The following is an 18,714-nucleotide window of genomic DNA, read 5'->3' on the forward strand; positions in this document are numbered from 1 at the left end:
TTTTCATCCTTTTCGATAAGCTTTTTTCTACCCTAAGGAAAAAGATTCACTAAGAGTAAACTCCTAGAATAGATATTAACCCAAAATATAAAAACTTTCAAACATAATCTCTAGCCTCATATTATTTTTGCTTTTGGCTGTTTCTCACCTGGCCTAAAATTATTCCTTTAAAATCCTGAAAGGTCATGTCTAGATTAACAGTGTTCCTTTGGAAGGCATATTCCAATTTCTTTACAATCCCCACATGGGTTTGCTACAGTCACTGTTATTCTCGGCATAACCACCTATGTCCTTAAAAATTTAACATAAGTACAATCTAACATAACAGGCTAGGGGAGAGAATAAACCAATGCACCTGGGATGAAAGTTCTTCTGTTTCATAACATAAAACTTCAGGACTCAGCTATCAGTTTCGGGTGCAGAATGTCCATACAACAGGGGAGCCGCTGCTGCCTGAGAAAATGAAGTGAAGAGGGGATGAGGAGAGGACAAAGAGGCTCGTTTGTGCCAGCAGGAGGTCCACGTTTTGCACTTCCTCACTCCGCACAGTTCGCTCTAGGTCAAGGAGTAATAAAGAAGCAATATCCCAGAGGCACCAGCCAGCAGCATGCGCTGAGGGAAGCTGACTAGAGGATCTGAAAAGGACAGAGGCTGGAAGACCAGCTCTGAGGTTTAAATCTTCCACTGCTTACCATCTGTGTGATTTTTTATTACCATAAGTTGGTTAACTTCTATGCCTTAGTTTTCCCATCTGGAAAATGGGCAGAATGATAGCTCTTACCTCCTGGGTTGCTGAGAGGACGGAATAATATACACAAAGGGAGCGCTCAGTCCAATCAATGGTAACGCTGTCATTAATTATCTCCAGCATACCGGCTGCTCTCAGAGTACCCCTTGCTGCCTCAATGTCCCCTAGGGACCCAGGAGGGCTGGCTGGCGGCGCCTCCGCGCGTGCAGATGCTTAGGGGACTGAGTCCATAAGGACTCCTTCCAACCCAGGGGAACCCATGCCCCAGCCCAGTCCCCCCAGGAGAGATGAATCCTGATCCCCACCCCTGCACGAGCCCGACCCATTTCTCAGGGAGAAGACCGGAGCTCGCGTGTCAGGGAATAGGGGACACGACTGCCCCAGCAACTTGCAGGAGTCGCACCAGCTCCATGCACTTGTCCCGGCGCTCCCGGCCCGAGCAGCCTCCCGCAGCCCACACCTGCCCTGGCAGTTCGCACCCTAGCAGCTCCAGCTTCGGCTGCTACAGCAGCCCGCACTTCCAGTCCCGGCCAATGCCAGCTGCAATGGCGCACCCTGATGACGCAACCGGCGCATGGGATTGACGCAGGGGGGCCGGCGAGCCAGCGCCGGGGGCGGGGCCCGGCCTGCGAGCCTCGTGGAGCGTGAGTGGATCCGAGGGTGGAATGTGTGTACTCGAGTGTGCGTGCCTGTGTGTGGCTAAAGATAGTGTGTGAGCGCCTGGACAGATGGTTACCCTGCCTAGGCCATGCGTGTGTGAGTGTGTGTGGGTACCTCATTCTGCTTTGTGTAAATTCAGCTTATCCGGGAGCTTGTCCCTCTTCCAGGCTCTGTTGGGAACGTCCGCGTGGGCTATCAGGTTATGTGTGTGGTCTGACTTTTTATGAGATCTGTAAGACTATGTAGGATTTACTACGAATGGGAGAGGCAGGGATTGCAAATGGCCGTGTTGTGTAATTTCTACCAAAGTGGCTGAGTGCCTTTTCCTTTAAGGAGGAGAATGAGATATGAAAAGAAGCAAATAAGGCTTGTAGGATAAAAAGCCTCAGTTAGGAGAAATAAGGGCTTTTTTCCCCCTTCGGACTATATGTTACACAGCATGGTGAATATAGTAAATAATAATGTATTATACAGTTCAAAATCGCTAAGAGTACATTTCAAAAGTTCTCACCATGAAAACTGAGAAGTATTTGAGGTGGATATGTCAATTAGCTTGATTCAGTTATTCCACATTGTATTCATAAGTCATAACATCGATTTGTACCCCCTAAATATATGCAACTATTTAGTTAGTTTAAAATATAATTTTTTAAAAAAATGACTTGAAGTAGTCTGAGTTCAAGTTGGCCTACCTTTAGCCCTTGGAACAAAATAACACTGACCATGAAGTTCTTTCACAATACCTGTTATGCCATTGACAAGGCCAATGATTATCAAGAGCATTAGCAATTTAGAAAGAAAAAGATAATCTTTTTTATCCGGGGGGTGGTGGCACACATCTATACTCCCAGCTGTTCAAGAGGCTGAGGTGGGAGGATTGCTGGAGTCTGGTAGGCAGGGGGTTGCAGTGAGCCAAAATTACACCACTGCACTCCAGCCTGGGCAACAACGAGATCCTGTCTCAAAAAATAATTATAATAAATAAACTTTTACATGCACTCAAGCAACAAACATTAAGTATGAACTAGAATCTGTGAATACAAAGATGATTAAGGCATATGCCCTTCCCTCAAGCCTCTGCCGCCAGTCCTTGTCCCTCCTACACTCACTAATCCTAATCCCCTATTCAATACAAATCTTCGTGCATATCCACCAGGAAAAAAATCATCTACAGCCCCCCACAGGACAAATGCCTGAGCCTGGAACATAATAAGGCCTCCACAGAGAGGCCTCTGCTATTCCCTCTTCTCCAGCAGAAGCCTTTTACTTCCTCTCTGATTGTTCTTAGACAAGCCATGGGCACTCATCCTCTTAATTCTGCTCATACTGTTCTCCCTGAAACTCTACCGTTCCTTCCTGAACTAGTTCTTCAGGCCTCCCCTAATCTCTCCAGCCCTCAATAACCACACTCTCCTGTGATATCTCAAATATGTAATACAATACCACACCTTGGATCTTTCTCAATTTCTTTTCAAGTCTTCCAGACGATTACAAACACATTATGTCAGTGACTTGCCTCAGTCTCTTAGTTAACACCAAAGTCTCTTGTTTTATAGTAAGTACTCACTCAGTACTTATTGGGGCTAAGGAACAATTAAAAAAAAAAAATCCTTCTCTTGAATTTTTCATGCCTCTGTGTATAAATCTTGAACTTTCTTGTACCTCTGTGTATAAATCCACCCCAAAATGCAAATGTTCTCCTCTTTTGAAACAATCAAAAACAATGGGAGTTGATATTCATATTTTTAAGAAGATTTTGAGCTTCTTGAGGTCAAAGACCCTGTCTTTGTTCAACCCACACACATAATCTTAGCAATAAGCACACACTTAAATACTCAAGCACTTTATGTTGACTAGAATTTTAATCCCAAAACATTATGAAATTTTGTGTACAGGTTATTGGCCCATGACAAGGAAAAAAAGAAAGAGGGGAGAAAATAAGGGAAAGTCTTAGGGTTTGAAGTCACTACTAAAGAGAAAGTAACAACAAATTCACTAGAGAGAATACCACAGGAGTTTTGAAATGTAAGCCAAAGGGAAAAGTGGATCATCTTACATAAGATTCATTTGTAGGCAACTCTTCAGTAATGCCTGTTGCACAGTTGTTACTGTGGAGCCGATGTACATTGCAATGTCAGGTGTTTTGTGTTACTTAAGAATTGTTTTGGAAATAGGTGACACCCTTGGCAATCTGTTTTATGAAGAGAGCCACAGTAATTTATAGCAATCCAGTCTAGCCAGCTAAGATGGAGCAACAGGACTGAATTTACTCTCCTGCCTAAAACAACTAAAAACAAAAACAAACAGGCATTTATAAGACAATGGCTTTTAAACGTTGTGCTGGACAGTGGTCCTTGAGGAGGGAAAACAAATGAGGTGAGTCCTATGATTGCCTTGATTTACTAACTAGAGGGAGCAGCCAAAAAGAGCTAGGCAGACTCCCTGAGTTGAAGAGATAGAACTGGGAGAGCAGGGAGGCCAAAGCAGCTGAAACTGTGAGTTGTATATCAGAAAAGAGAAAGCTACACAGAGAAAGGAGCTGTGGAGATCTACAACAGATCTCACTCCAGTCTTCCGCTGATTAGAGCATGTGTGTGAGGAAGCTACCTAAGGGCAGGAAATAATCATGTATGAAGAAAAGAGAGAGCAATTACTAAAGCTTGCACAGGGTAGGAAATTAATTCTGCTCCCACAAGGCAGAGTAGAAAGATACCCAGTGATTATACAGGACCAGAAATAGTGCCTGATCCTGGCACCCCGACTGGAAAACCTCATAATTCACAACTCAAATGGTTTTGCTTCAGTAGTGGGGCAAAATTAGCCCTAATGTAAAAGCTACTCTGATCCTATCTTAGAAATCTTAAAAGCCAGCCACCAAAGGATTAAACCGTTTTTGAGAACAAAGTGTCCCAGAGCAAAGCACAAGAATATTTACAGGAAATTAAAAATAACCAACACCTAACAAGGTAAAATTTGCAACATCTGGAATCCAAACAGAATTATCAGGCATGCAAAAAGAAGCAGGAAATGAGAAAAAAAAATCAACCAATTGAAATCATCCCAGAAATGACAGAGATGATAAAATAAGAGAACAAGGACATTAAGAAAGTAATTATGACTGTATTCAATGTTTTCAACAAGTAGAAAAAATAAACTGAGCATGGGAAGTAGAGATGTGAAAAATCTTTAAAAAAAAAAAAAAAGACACAAACCAAACATCTAGGAGATAATAAAACCACATCTGAGATTTTTAACACCCTAACACACACACACAGACACACACACACACACACACAGGATTAATAGGTTAGACATTACTAAAAAAGAAACAGTAAAAAACCTGATGAGAGGCTGAGGCAGGAGAATGGCGTGAACCCAGGAGGCAGAGCTTGCAGTGAGCCAAGATCGTGCCACTGCACTCCAGCTTGGGTGACAGAGCGAGACTCTGTCTCAAAAACAAAAACAAACAAACAAACAAAAACTTGAAAGCATTGTGATAGAAACTATCCAAAATGAAACACTAAGGGAAGAAAAATACTGAAAGTAAAAGTAGAGTATCAGTGAGCCTAGTATACATGCAATTGTAGTCCCTGAAGAAAATGAGAACTATGAGGTGAGAATAGATTAGGGAGGACAGAAAAAAGTATTTGAAAGAATAATTGATGAAAACTTTCCAAATTTGACCAAAACTATAAACTTATAAACCCAAAAAGCTCAACAAACTCAGTAGAAACATGAAGAAAACCATACCAAGAAACATCACAAAATCAAAATGCCTAAAGCCACTGATAAAGAGAAAATCTTAAAAGCTATCAGAGAGAAAAAAAAAAGACATTACTGTACAGAGGAACAAAGATAAGAATGACAGCAGATTTTGCATCAGAAAAATGCAAACCAGAAGATGGTGGAGCAGCATCTGAAGTACTGAATGAAGAACCTATCAATCAAGAGTTCTTTTTATATTAATATATAGTATGTACATTTTATATATTTTTATATATCAAAAAAATAAAATAAAAACATATTTTGACATCGAATTGCCGAAAGAATTCATCACCAGCAGGACCGTTCTATAAGCAATGTTAAAGAAAGTCTTTCAGGCAAAAAAAAAAAAAATGCTGTCAGATGGAATTCTGAATCTATGCAAAGGAATTAAGAGCTTAAGAAACCACAAATACGTAGGTAAATAATTGTTCTTATTTTTTAAACCCTTTTATTTTAATTTATTTTATTTTATTTTTGAAACGGAATCTCGCTCTGTCACCCAGGCTGGAGTGCAGTGGTGCAGTGGCGTGATCTCAGCTCACTGAAACCTCCTCCTCACAGGTTCAAGCAATTTTCATGCCTTAGCCTCCCGAGTCGCTGGGATTACAGGCATCCGCCACAACGCCCAGCTAATTTTTTTCTGTATGTTTAGTAGAGTTGGGGTTTCACCATATTGCCCAGGCCGGTCTCGATCTCCTGACCTCAAGTGATGCGCCTGCCTTGACATCCCAAAGTGCTGGGATTATAAGAGTGAGCCACTATGTCAGCCATTAAAACTCTTTTAAAACATGATTGCTTAATGCACAAACAAAAACAATATTTTGTGGGGTTTATAACATGTACAAATAAAATGTATGATGACAACAGCACAAAGTCCAGGAAGGGAGAAGTATTCTGTTGTAAGATTCTTATCTTACGCACCAAGCGGTATAATATACTTGAAGGTAAACTGTAATAAGTTAAAAATGTATACTTTAACTCCTAAAGCAACTACTATGAAAGCAAAACTAAGAGTTATTGTTAACACATCAACAAAGAAGCTTAAGTTGAATTTTTAAAATGTTTAATGAATTCAAAAGAAGGCAGTAAATGATGGGGGAGAAAAGAAAGAATAGATAGAATAAAGAGAAAATACATGGCAAGATGATAGATTTAAGCTCATATAAGTAATCACCCTAATTAAAAGGCAGATATTGTCAGATTGGAAAGAAAATGAAAATCCAATGATACGCCACCTATTTAAAAACTCACTTTAAATATTAAGACAAGTAAAAGTAAAAGGTTAGAAAACAGTATGCTATACTAATGCTAATCAAAAGAAATATAGGCGGGTATATTAATATCATAATTTCAATACAAAGAATATTATCAGAAATATAGAGGATCATTTTATAATGATAAAAGGGTCAATTCATAATGAGGACAAACTGATTCTACATATTTATTCCTCTAATACAGCACTTCAAAACATATAAATCAAAAACTAATCGAATTGCAAGAAGAAATTTTAAAAATCTACAATTGTAGTCAGCCATTTCAATACCCCTCCCCCAATAACTAATAGAACTGTGGGTAAAAAATTAATAAGGATGTAAAAGGCTTGTACAATACTATCAACCCAACTTGATCTAATTGACATTTATAGAACATGCCACCCAATAACAGGAGAATAAACATTCAAGTGTGCACAGAACATCCACCAAGATAGGTCATATTCTGGGTCATAAAACAAGTCTTGATGCACATATAAGGATCCAAATCATAAAACATATACTCTGAGCACGGTAGAAATTAGAAACCACTAACTTAAAGGTATTTGGAAAATCCTTAACTATTTGGAAACTCACATACTTTTAAAAAATCATGCTGTAAAAAAGAAATAAAAATGAAAATTTGTAAGTACCTTGAACTAAATGATAATGAAAACACAATATATCATACTTTGAGGAATGCAGCTAAAACAGTACTTAGAAATTTATGGCACTAAAACACCTATACTAGAAAAAAAGAAAGATCTCAAATTATTTATCTCAGATTCAGCCTTAAGAAAAAAGTATAAATTAAACCCAAAATAAGCAAAACAAAAACAGAAAATAATAAAGGGCAGATATCAACGAAAGCAGAAAAATTTTTAAGTAGGAAAATAAAAAACAATTGAAACTGAAAGTTAATTTTTTGAGAAAATCAATAGAGTTAATGAACCTCTGGCCAGATTCATAAGGAAAAAAGAGGAGGACACACATTATTGATATTAGGAACAAGAAGAGTGACAGCACTACAAATTCTATATACACAGTAATACAGCCTTTCATTACCCAAGCTAGTTGCCTTTTGTTTTCAGGGTGGTGTACCAGATGTTAGATTTCCTGTCTTCATAAGGTGAGTCTGATTAGATCCTATAAAAAGCTGGTCCCACCCATTGTACCAGCAGAGAAGCTATTCCCTCTCTGTTTCCCTCTCTATGTTTTTGTTCAGGACAATCTCCTGGCCAACTCTGAAAACATAATGAATTGTGATACCTAAGCCAATTATGAAAATGGCACACACCCTGTGTTTGTGAAAGTAATGCACATGTACCCCTGTGTACATTGCATTTTGTTTTGTTTTGCCATTTTCCAGATGTTCGAGGTATTTTAAAATCTTTGTTCTGCCATCCTACATATTGACCAGTATACCTGCTACATTTTAACATGGCTGATTCTCATGATGATGCTGCAAGATATTATGATCCTTAATTTACAGATAAGAAAAATGGGCTCAGAGTAATTAAATAAATTGCCCAAATCAACCAGACACAAAGCAGCACAGAAGGGATTTGAACCTAGGCCTTTCTCATACTAAACCTCATATTCTTGACAATAATTCATGCTGCCTTCCTAATAGTCCCTGTTCAGAGGCTGCCTTTCAGACTGATCCAGATTCGTTGACCAAACTTCCCTGGGTGCATTTGTTCAAGTAGCTGCAGGTCTACCTATGTATAATAGCAGTGCTCTACAAGAATATTGTAAGGACATTGTTAACTGACTTGCAAAAATCTAATGATAAAGTATCTATTAAATTCCCTTATATAAAATATAATGATTGTTCTATCAAGAACTTTTAAAGGAAGTAGTTTGGCATGAATTATTCTTACTGGATTCATGCTCTTCTCATTATGACCTACTTTTCTTTGGGCTGCTTTTGTTTATTTATTTATTCAGTATATATTTATAGAATATCTACTTCACGCCACCCAACCTATTGTAGATACAGCATTGAACAGGACAGCACCACACTTCCTCCCTTCAAGCTTATAGTCTAGAATATTTACACTACTCCTGTTTAATCATTGTTTCAAAAAGTTTCAAAAATCAGCATCAAGTTCATTGACTTGTGGCTTCCAGAATTCACTTCCCTACTTCCAGCTGATCTGGGGCACTCACTGAGACCTACCTGTTCAAGACGTATTTCTACTCTCTGATTATATTCAGGGTGATCTCTTGCCTAGCTCTGAGAAAAGAATGAATCAAGGTATCTAAGCCAATTATGATAATCTTGTTCCCTAATACTGCAACTATCCTTCTAGCCAAGATGGTCACATGACCCAGTTCTGGGCAATGTGAACTGAGAGCAAGGCAAACTGAGGGTTCCTGAAGAAGTTTTTCTTTCCTAGTAAAAGAGGACACAGCTGGCACCGCTTCCTTTTCCGTTTTTCTCCCATTTGCTATGTAATTCAATATCCAAACCCAACACCACGAATCACACACCTCTGGATTTTGCCAAACCTCTACCTGTGTAAGCCATTACAATGTTGTCTTCTGTTACTCTCGGGTAACATTCCTGACTGTCACCATGTAGGTTCATTTTAATGAAATGGGCAGCTTAGACCCCTATTGCAACACATCCCAAGCCCAGTTTATTTAAACAATTAATCAAAAACTTTTTTACTGCCTACCTATATTCTGTGAGGAGGATACACTCTAGTCCCTGTTTTTAGAAATTCAAGATTTCATTGGATAAAATAAAATATGCACAATTAAATAGCTGCAAATAAATAAATATATTTCTAATCATATATGAGCCTGGATCTCATTGCCAGAATGACTCAAACATTCTAAAAAAAATAATAAGAGAGAGAAAATATCCAGAAATAGTCCCTACCAGTGTATCACATGCTGAGGGGTGGCAGTGAAGGTGACCTTAGATTCTGCCTTTAAGAAAGGGTCTTTCACAAGGTCTAGAGATAAAGACCATCCTAGTCAACATGGTGGAACCCCGTCTCTACTAAAAATACAAAAAATTAGCTGGGCTTGGTGGCGTGTGCTTGTAATACCAGCTGCTCGGGAGGCTGAGGCAAGAGAATCACTTGAACCCAGGAGCCAGAGAGTGAGCCAAGATTGTGCCACTGCACCCCAGCCTGGGCAACAGAGTGAGACTCCATCTCAAAAAAAAAAAGAAAGAAAGAAAGAAAGAAAAAAAAAAAGAAAGGGTCTTAGGCCAGAAGAGAAAGAAACCCCTCTGACTTACTTTTACCACATTTATGGCATAATAAGGACTTCATTTTGACTGAAACCTGCTTCATCAGGAAACAATCAATAGACTCAGCTTCAAATAAGAGACGTTAGAGGATGACTGGAATAGCGTAGTGCTGGCTGGAAATGTCTATAACGGCACCCCACACTTGGACTGCTAATTGCGTTACCCATCACATATATATTGGTTTATGAAATCATAATTCAGAACTGAATAATTCAGAGAAGCAAATAATGAATATTCTTCCTTCTTTTAGAGAAGGCAGAATCTTCCAAAATGCTACACCAAGAAAAGTGGGCCCGCACTACAGACACAGACAACTATTTCCTTAGTCCCAAGCGATTGCTCCCAAGCTAAAATATTTGTGATATTTCTTCTTACATACACACTTGCTTCCAAGTCTTAAAGAAGACTGAACTGTGGCCAAACATCACAGCTTATAATAACGTAAACTTCCTGGGCTCAAGCATAAGGCATGCTGGGACCTCATTCTAGGAGGGAGAGTGAGGAGGGCAGAGCCAATCAGACGGGAAGACAAGCACATTTTCCTGGACACTGAAGTTAGTTATAACAAGACATAGTGTTCAAAGAATGCACCAAGCCCAGGTCCAACTCAGACAGCCTAGAATGGAAAGTGTCTTTGTGATGAGGCAGGTTAGAGCAGCAGTCTCTCAAGATGGTCATCAAATACAGTGGAGCCAGGCAGTAAGCAGCCAGGCTTCTGGGAGATCTCTCTTGCCATCTCCCACCAGATAGGGTACATGACAAGGTTCAACTCCCCAGGAAGAAAGCACGGTGGGAACTAGGTAGTATTTCACGCTTCTAGCCACTAGCTGTGCCACTGGGCAGGGCACCAACCAATTCTAGAGGGAAACTGGGGCCCTGCATGGGATAACTAGCAGAGCAGTGTAGTTAAGAAATTAGCTTGAATGTCTCTTAATTTTTAACTACTGTTTGCTTGTTCTTAGGGAATAAAAGGTATTTTTCCTTTCTCCCAGGAGCATAGCCAGGCTCTGTGGTTTAAATCCTGAGGTTTCCTAAGACCTGGAAGTAGGCTAAGTAATTGCAACTAACTGCCTTTTTGTGATCAAAAGCAAAAAAATGAGAAGCTGCTCAACTGGGGCTGGTATCCAAGAAGACAAATTCTAAATGGGCCTTTGTTTTCTCATGGACTCAAGCTGGATTGTGGGAGGAGAGATTGTCCAAGAAAAGAGTGGAGGCCAGAATGGCTCGGCATTGAGAAGGGACAGGACTCAGGGGTCTGATGGTGGCTCAGCTCTGAGATCCTTCAGATGCAGAACCTTGGAGGTGGCAGGGCTTCAAAAAAGGGTGAAGATGGGGGGACTGTGAAGAATGACAGTCCAGCACCTTAGAAACCGCAGCGAAGGTCCCAGTGGTGGAGTATGTCATGAAAGGAATGGAACTTTGAGTACCACGTAGAGCCCAGGCAAGGTGCAATGAGGAAGGGGACCAGCCTGAGCCGACCCAGGGCCTCTGCTTGGCTTCCGCACAACACAAGCAACAGGGTAAGGGGTAGGAGGGTGGAATGCCCCAAATTATCACTATTGGCCTTCAAGAGAACTTTGACATAAGCTATTTAAAGACAGAGTAATACAGTATTCATTCGTTTATCCATTCATTCATAACACACTGACTGAGAGCCTTTTTTGCAGCAGGCATCCTGCTAAGTGCTGAAGACACAGAGATGAAGAAGTTACACACAGATCCTACCCTTGTGGAATTCATGGTCTAATGCCATATGGTATGTAGGGATGGAGACAGTAGGAAGAAAGATAAACAAACTTAAAATCACAATGAAATTTTTTTTAAGTGCAATAAAGAATCCAAACAGCATCTGTCCCAGAGAAGAACAGAGGCGGCCGATATTGCATAAGGTGGTCAGGGAGGACTTCTAAAAGGGGAGAGCAGCTACACTGAGGCCAGGGTGTGAGCAGGGCCTGGCCAAGACAGGAGTCCAGAGCAGACTTCTCCAAGAAGAGGGAAGAGCAACGCCAAAGCCCAGAGGGAGGGCAGAACTTGGCAGAGAGTGAGAACTGAACCAAGGCCAGTGTGGCTGGAGTGGGTAAGTGGGAAAATGGCAGAGGGAGGAATTGGGAACACAGGCCGACCAGGTCTTTTTAAGCCATAGTAAAAAGTTTGGAAAATTCAAAATAAAATTCTGACATGTGTCATAAGTGTCATGGAGGTATGTGAATACCCTTTACCTTGTAAGATTAGAGAAGGGTGAATCAAAATAGAAGCCCATGTCTATGGACTTGGTCAACCAGGAAGAGAAGAAGTGGGCAATGATTCAGGAGCTATGTTGTATGCAGGGGCCTGCCCGCCTGGGTTAAATTGGCAGCAGAGAATCTAGGTAAGGAAGAAAGTAAGTAGGTTTTGTTAGCTACCCTTTATTGAGCAATTTCTATGTGCCAAGCACTATTCTAAGTACTTTAGAGGCATTTTCTCAAATAATCACCTGTGTCAGTCATGGCGCCATCAGAAAAACAGAACCCCTTCCAGACAGCTCGCTAGTGAGACTTTAATACAGAAAACTACTTAGAAAGGTCTTGGAAGAGCAGAGAAGACAAAAGGAGAAGGGTGAGGCCCAGAGATCAGCAGCAACACGAGATCACTACCCTCCCTCAGGCTGGAGTGGCAAAGACAGGTGTTGACAGAGCCAAGAGCCATCACCTCATAGGCTACAACTGGGACCAAGGAGGGGGTCCTGACCAGGAGGAGCCAAAACCATGGAGCCACCGCCGCTGGAGGTGCCACGTGAGAAACAGGGAGATACCATGACTTTTATCCTCTCTCTGCCAACTGGGGCTGACCCAAGCTTCAAGGAAGCCTGAGGAATAAGTTTGCAAGGGGGCATTGTCCTAAGATCTAGAGTAGAGCAGGGAAGGATGGGGAATAGATCCAAGGGCAAACAGGCAGATGATGGGCCCGTCCTCTCAATAGCCCCACGGGTTAGAAACTATTATTACTCCCATTTTTCAGATGGGGAAACTGAGGCACCAGAAGAGGTCAGAATCTGTAAAGTGGCAGAAACACACTTTGAATTCAGCGTCTACCTGATACTAAAGCCCAAACATACAAGGGATATATTATTCAGCTAGCCTAGGCAAGAACATGGTAGTTAGAGCTGCGCTAGCAGATCCCAGGTCTGAAAACATTATGATAATTGTTTTTAGGATTTGCTTTGGAACTGGCTCTAGTTTTTTGGTCGTCCTCATCTCAGGGCTAGGCTGCGAAGATCTTATGCTCGAAAAACATACTTCTTGCAGATACTTTTGGGACAAAAGAGGAAATGCTATTCCTTTGAGCTTGGATCCTCACAAAATTTGTCCTAAATTTTTGAAACTCATATGAACCCTTAAAGTTACTTTGTTCTAGGGAGAGTGACTATATCAGTCAGAATACGCTAGGTTATAATACAGTAACAAACGTCTTAGTCTTGAAACAACAGAGTTTGTTTCTTGCCTATGCTACATGTCAACAGCAGGTTATCCTGGGACTCTGCTCATAATGGTCACTGAGGGACCCAGGCTGAGGAAGGTTCCATGTTGATACATGCCTTCGTGTTTGCCAAGGCTGGAAAAGAGAGTGTAGTAAGCTGTACACTGGCTCTTAATCCGGTTTGTTGGGTAAAGAAGTGTAATCCTACCATGTGTCCCGGATAACTAAACATTTGTGAACAGCTCTAATGACAATCGAACCACATTAATGACACTTCTGGTTGGACTGAGATAAACCAAAGGTCGTAATGTAGAATGAAGAGACTTAGGTGCTTCTAACAAGACAGGCTACACTATATAACATTTTAAAAGGTTGTCTTTGCTGTGCTTAAAATTGCATCTCTGCGGACACTATGTCTTTCAGGAAAACCTTTTGTTCCTAAGTATTGCTTAAGAACATTTCCCTAAAAATCACCATTGGTTCTTAAAAGATACTGTCCAAGATGGTTTGTGGAGCTGAGATACTGGCTGGAATGATATGAAAATAAAGCGTCCTGTCTTCTGGAAAAGAGATCCTAATGTGGACTAGATTTTAACATGGACAAGCCCAGACTCATTCCAAGCTTTCTACTGTTGTATAACCTGACGGCAGATTATTGGGTAGGGATGGCTTGCTGAGCAAGTCCCAGCTCTGGGTGTAAAGAGCCAGGCAGTCTCTCCGCTTTCACAACCTTGTGCTCTCCTGCATTTCTTTCTACCCACCTAGATGTTTTCTCTTGGCATGTTTTGCTGGCTCAAGTCCTTCCTTCATTCTCACTTCATACCATCTCCTCAGCAGGCCAAGAACCTAGAAGTTCTTGACTTTTTCCTGCATCCAATAGAACATTAACTCTTAAACAATTTTACCTTCTAAATAGCTTTAAACCCATCACCCCCTTATCTCCCTCTTCACCTGCACTATCCTAATCCAAAATATCACCATCTTCACTGGGGGGCATAACGACTCACTGCCTGGATGCCCCACATCTACTTCTGCACTGGCTACCCATCCAGACATCCCATACACATCAGCCAGACCGAGCATTTGAAAATGCAGCGTGCCAAATGCACCATGCCAAATACCCCCATACACATCAGCCAGCCCAAACATTTGAAAATGTATCATGCCAAAATGCACCAGAGAGAGAGAGAGAATAGTTTTCCTTCAACATCTATACTGTTGATCGTTTTTGAGACAGAGTCTCACTGTTGCCCAGATTGGAGTGCAGTGGCACAATCTTGGCTCACTGCAGCCTTGACTTCCCCATCTCAAGCTATCATCCCACTTCAGCCTCTCGAGTAGCTGGGACCACAGGTGCATGCCACCAGGCTCAGCTAATTTTTGTTTTTATTTTTTGTAGAGACAGTGTCTCACTATGTTGCCCAGGCTGGTCTCGAACTCCTGGGCTCAAGGGATCCTCCTGCCTTGGCCTTCCAAAGTGCTGGGATTACAGGCATGAACAACCATGCCCGGCTTTGTAAGGGAAATATTAATTACTATTAGTGAGCTAAGTACTTCCAATAAAAAGTTTTGCTGATGGTGAAGAAGATGAAGAAGGAGAATGAAGAAGAGAACAAGCAGAGGAAGAGAAGGAGTCATTCAAAATGGATAAAGGTAAGCAAACTGAAGGGATACTTTTACCTCTAAATGAGCCACAAGTATGCAATAGTGTTTTGCTACTGTGGAATACTGTGTAGCTATTATTAGCAACTCTGGAGGCAGTTTGAGCAACTGATTATATCTAAGGCCTTCTTTTAAAGCTTAAACAGGTAAAATATTGTTATGGGGCTGTCCACACCTGTTCAATGATTCAGACATAAAAGAAATGCTAATTATGGGAACTGAGCTGTGAATTCTGAGTGACCCTAGGGACAAAATGCTTATCTGGTGGTCTTATGTTGCTGGACATTTATTAGAGTTTTGAGATTACATTAACTGATTTTCACCTTAAGTGCTCTACCTGGAGAAGCAGTAAAAGCTTCTGAAAAGGAATTATTTTAAAGAGGTAGTGACATTGGCCAGAAGATGTGTCTGCTGAATCAGGGGGCAGTGTGAGGAGAAGAACCCAAGTAGGGTGTGATGGGCTTGCCACAGCCAAGAGCTGCCACTTTGATCAGGACTCACGAGGACCCTACTCATTCCTCTGTTCAAGAGTGGCCAATGCCTGAGACCAAAGAGGATGGATGATGATACTTAGAACAAATATCATAGAATAAGGTCAAGGTCCCACTTACACTTCTGCTCTTTCATGGTCTCAGCTTGCATCCCTGCCTCTGAGCCAATTATCTTTTCAGGAACTACAAGCTCTCACATTGTTTTGCCCCTGCCTACCTCTCCTCCCTGGTCCTCTATCACTCTCCCTTGCCTTACTCAACCCTCGTCCCCAAGGTCATCTCTCTGTTCCTGGACCATCCCCAGCTCATCACTGGCTCAGAGACTGTGTGGTTATGGTCCCTTCTCCCAGGACATTCCTTCTGCAGACATTTGCATGGCTGATTCATTATTATTTTTAGACTTTAACTTGGCTAGCAACTTTCTGTCCCTTGCCTTGTCACTTTCTTCTATATCATCCTATTTATTTTATTTATAGCACTTAACCCTCTCTGAAAATAACCTGTTGATTTTTTTTTCTTGACCATTGTCTATCTTCCTCATTAGAATGTGAGCTCCATAAGAGCAGGAACTTTCTACATTTTAGTCACTGCGTAGTCCCCAGGCCTATCATAGAAAAAGCACCAAATATATATTTGTTGGATAAAAGAATGAAAGATCATCAGTATAGCTACCATTTATTGAGCATTTACTCTGTGCCAGGCACGAGGCTGTAGGTTTTTCAATTAACTTGCACAACAGCCCTCCAAGATAGGTATTTATCATTCCCATGGTACAGGTTAGGTTTTGCAGAGAGCTTATGCAACTTTCCCAATGTCACAGCTAGCAAGGAACCAAGACTTGATTTGAACCCAGATGTATCTGACTCCAACACTCATTCTCTAAGTCAAAATCAGCACTTTTTTAAAAATCAATGGCCAGATAGTAAATATTTTAGGCTTTGTGGGCTATATGGTCCTGGTCACAACTACTCAACCCTTTTGTAGCATAAAAGCAGCCTTAGACAGTATATAAGAAAATCGATGTGACTGTGTGCCAATAAAACTTTATTCATCAAACAGATAGTGAGCAGTATTTGGCCCAGGAGCCATAGTTACCAATCTCTCCGTTAAGTCATTGTTCTATATATGCTATTCTAGAAAGGGGTTTAAAAATGAGGGGGTGAGGAAAAGAAGAACATTCAAATGTGTACTATGTTCATGGTAAGCCCTCTTTTAATAAGTAAGACAGCAGGTAGATAACTGTTAAGTTTAAAAAGGCAAAATAGGAAATTGAGTTCTAATAGGAATTATGACTCCAAACCTTTTGACTGAATTATAACCATCACTTAAGACTACAGTAGAGTTTAATTCAAATAATCTATGACATTTTAAGCAAGGTTCCATTCGCATTGTAGTTATGCATAATTTTACATGCTGACACCATAAAATACCTACATAAATTTTCATCTCAAGCATGTCCAAAATAGTACCAAGCCACTCTGTTAAAAACCCTTCTTCTTTCAACCATGGAGCCTGGACGCCTCAGTCTTTCCTTCTCAAGCAAACTTATGAGTCACTGGCCAGGGGTAAAAGGCAAGATATGAATCATGGGTCTGAGCCAGCCTAGAGAAATCTAAAATCTCATTTGGAAAGGTGAACATTATTTGTGCTCTGTTGTTTAGTAATTCAGAGTGGTTCTTAAGACCGAATATCAGCATTGAAGCAAAATATCAACTCGTCATCCCTTGGGTCTAGGCTGGGAGTCAGGGGCTGAACTTTGAGAAGGTGGGAGAACAATGGACAAAGGAGGTAGTTTCAGTGGTGCTTGACGGTGTGTAAGCAATGGGTTAGTGTGAGCTGGAGTGTAGAGGACAGGCCTCCTCTCAGCACTGTGGTAGGGGGAGCAGAGGGGAGGGAGAGAGAAGCAGTGAAACACTCAGTCTCCTCTTCCTGTTTCATCTAGCTAAGATGGAAATATAGAAACCCCCTTCTCTGGGGTAGCCCTAGGTATTTAGGAAAGTATTAGACAAAATATTCATTTCTCTCTTATCCTGAAGAAAGTGTCCCTCTAAAAACAAGCCTCCAAAAAAGATTCCCTCTGCAAATAGCACACTGGTCTAACACCTTATTCTCCTTAATTTTTGTGTAATTTTCTAAACATGGGCCATAAATGTTTGAGCAGAAAAGCAGCCCCAGCATGGGAGAACCAGCATCTGAAGGGGACTCTGGAGAGGGGCAATCTGCCCCAGCTCTGCCAACAGCCAGCATTGAGGTCCTAGTTACTAAGGCTTTCCCACTCTGCCCCTTTCTAAGCCTTTTTTCTTGTCAGTAACAGAATGAGTCAACCTCAAATTTTTCACCCACTCAAACTTCTGCTTTTGTTGTCTGTTTAACATGTTATATTCATTAGTGTTTAGAGTTACCATTTAAGATGATACATATTACTAACAATAATGGATTTCTGGTGAGCACTTAGTATTTACCAGGACTGTGCCACACGCTCTCCATACACTCTGTTATTTAATTCTCATAACTGTCCAACTCGAGAAAGACCCTTATGATTACAGACTTGTCAGATATGATGCTGCGGTTCAGGAAAAAGAACTAAGTTTCCCAAGGTCACACAGGGAGTAGGTGGCAAAGCTGGGATTTGAGGCAGAGTCTGTTTTTTAAAGAACTGCACTGTCTTCACGTTCCTTGGAGCCCCTAGTCAGTGTCTCACTGAGAGGAGGGTACAGCTTCAAACTCCCTCACCCTGAATTCCTTCTCACTGTGACATGAGGCCTCTCTCTATGCCAGGCTACCAAACACCAAGGTGTATTCCGTGGAGGAGATGGCACAGCAGCTGCTGTCAATATCCAAAGCATGGTCTTGAGACACTGAGAACCCATGCCTAATCAGTGCCTCCAGGAGGAGCATGCTGCTAATGCACATGGTAGAAGGTCCCTTGTCTTCAATTCCTATTGCCATTGTCCTGCTCAAGCACACAGATAGAACAATGCTGTCTGCAAATCTCTGGTTATTACAGAATTTTTTCTTTGTTTTTTTTTTTTTTTTTTTTGATAGGAAGAGACAACCCTTTCAAGGATGGCCCAACTTCAACCGTCTGGTGACACAAGAGATCTGGGGGCTCTTCTTGAAATAGACAGTTGGGGATTTTAAGATGATATATCAGCACTGGCTTGAGTGGGAAGAGGGTTGGGAGTGGGTAGGGGAAGAAGAGTAGGTTGTAAAGATAGAGCAACACTGGCAAAGCTAATGATTTTCACAGATCTGACTCCCTCGGTGGTTGGGGAGAGAAGTTTATTTATTGCATGTCTACTATGATCTGTTGTTTTCCTATATACTGGGCATTAGATTCTGACAACAGTGTGAAAATCTGATGTTTTACAGATGAGGAAATGAAGCTCACATGGCTAGTAAGAATCAAAACAG

The 18,714-nt window shown here is 41.2% G+C and overlaps 1 protein-coding gene across 4 annotated transcripts in view; it reads right to left on the reverse strand.

Annotated features, from left to right (window-relative positions):
• GPAM (glycerol-3-phosphate acyltransferase, mitochondrial) overlaps window positions 1–18,714 on the reverse strand; it is a 59,822-nt gene that overhangs the window by 32,566 nt on the left and 8,542 nt on the right. The window contains exons 1-2 of one of the 4 annotated variants that reach the window (XM_508037.9): window positions 1,228–1,317; window positions 356–453 (exon numbers count right to left, since the gene is read on the reverse strand). The gene's annotated coding sequence lies outside the window, so the exon portion shown is untranslated. Of the gene's footprint in view, window positions 1–355; window positions 454–781; window positions 1,318–18,714 lie in introns of those variants that run through there. The other 3 variants (XM_063781174.1, XM_016919320.4, XM_016919318.4) reach the window with 3 other exon arrangements.

The sequence above is a fragment of the Pan troglodytes genome, chromosome 8 (genome assembly GCF_028858775.2).
Source record: "Pan troglodytes isolate AG18354 chromosome 8, NHGRI_mPanTro3-v2.0_pri, whole genome shotgun sequence".
NCBI classification, from domain to species: domain Eukaryota; kingdom Metazoa; phylum Chordata; class Mammalia; order Primates; family Hominidae; genus Pan; species Pan troglodytes.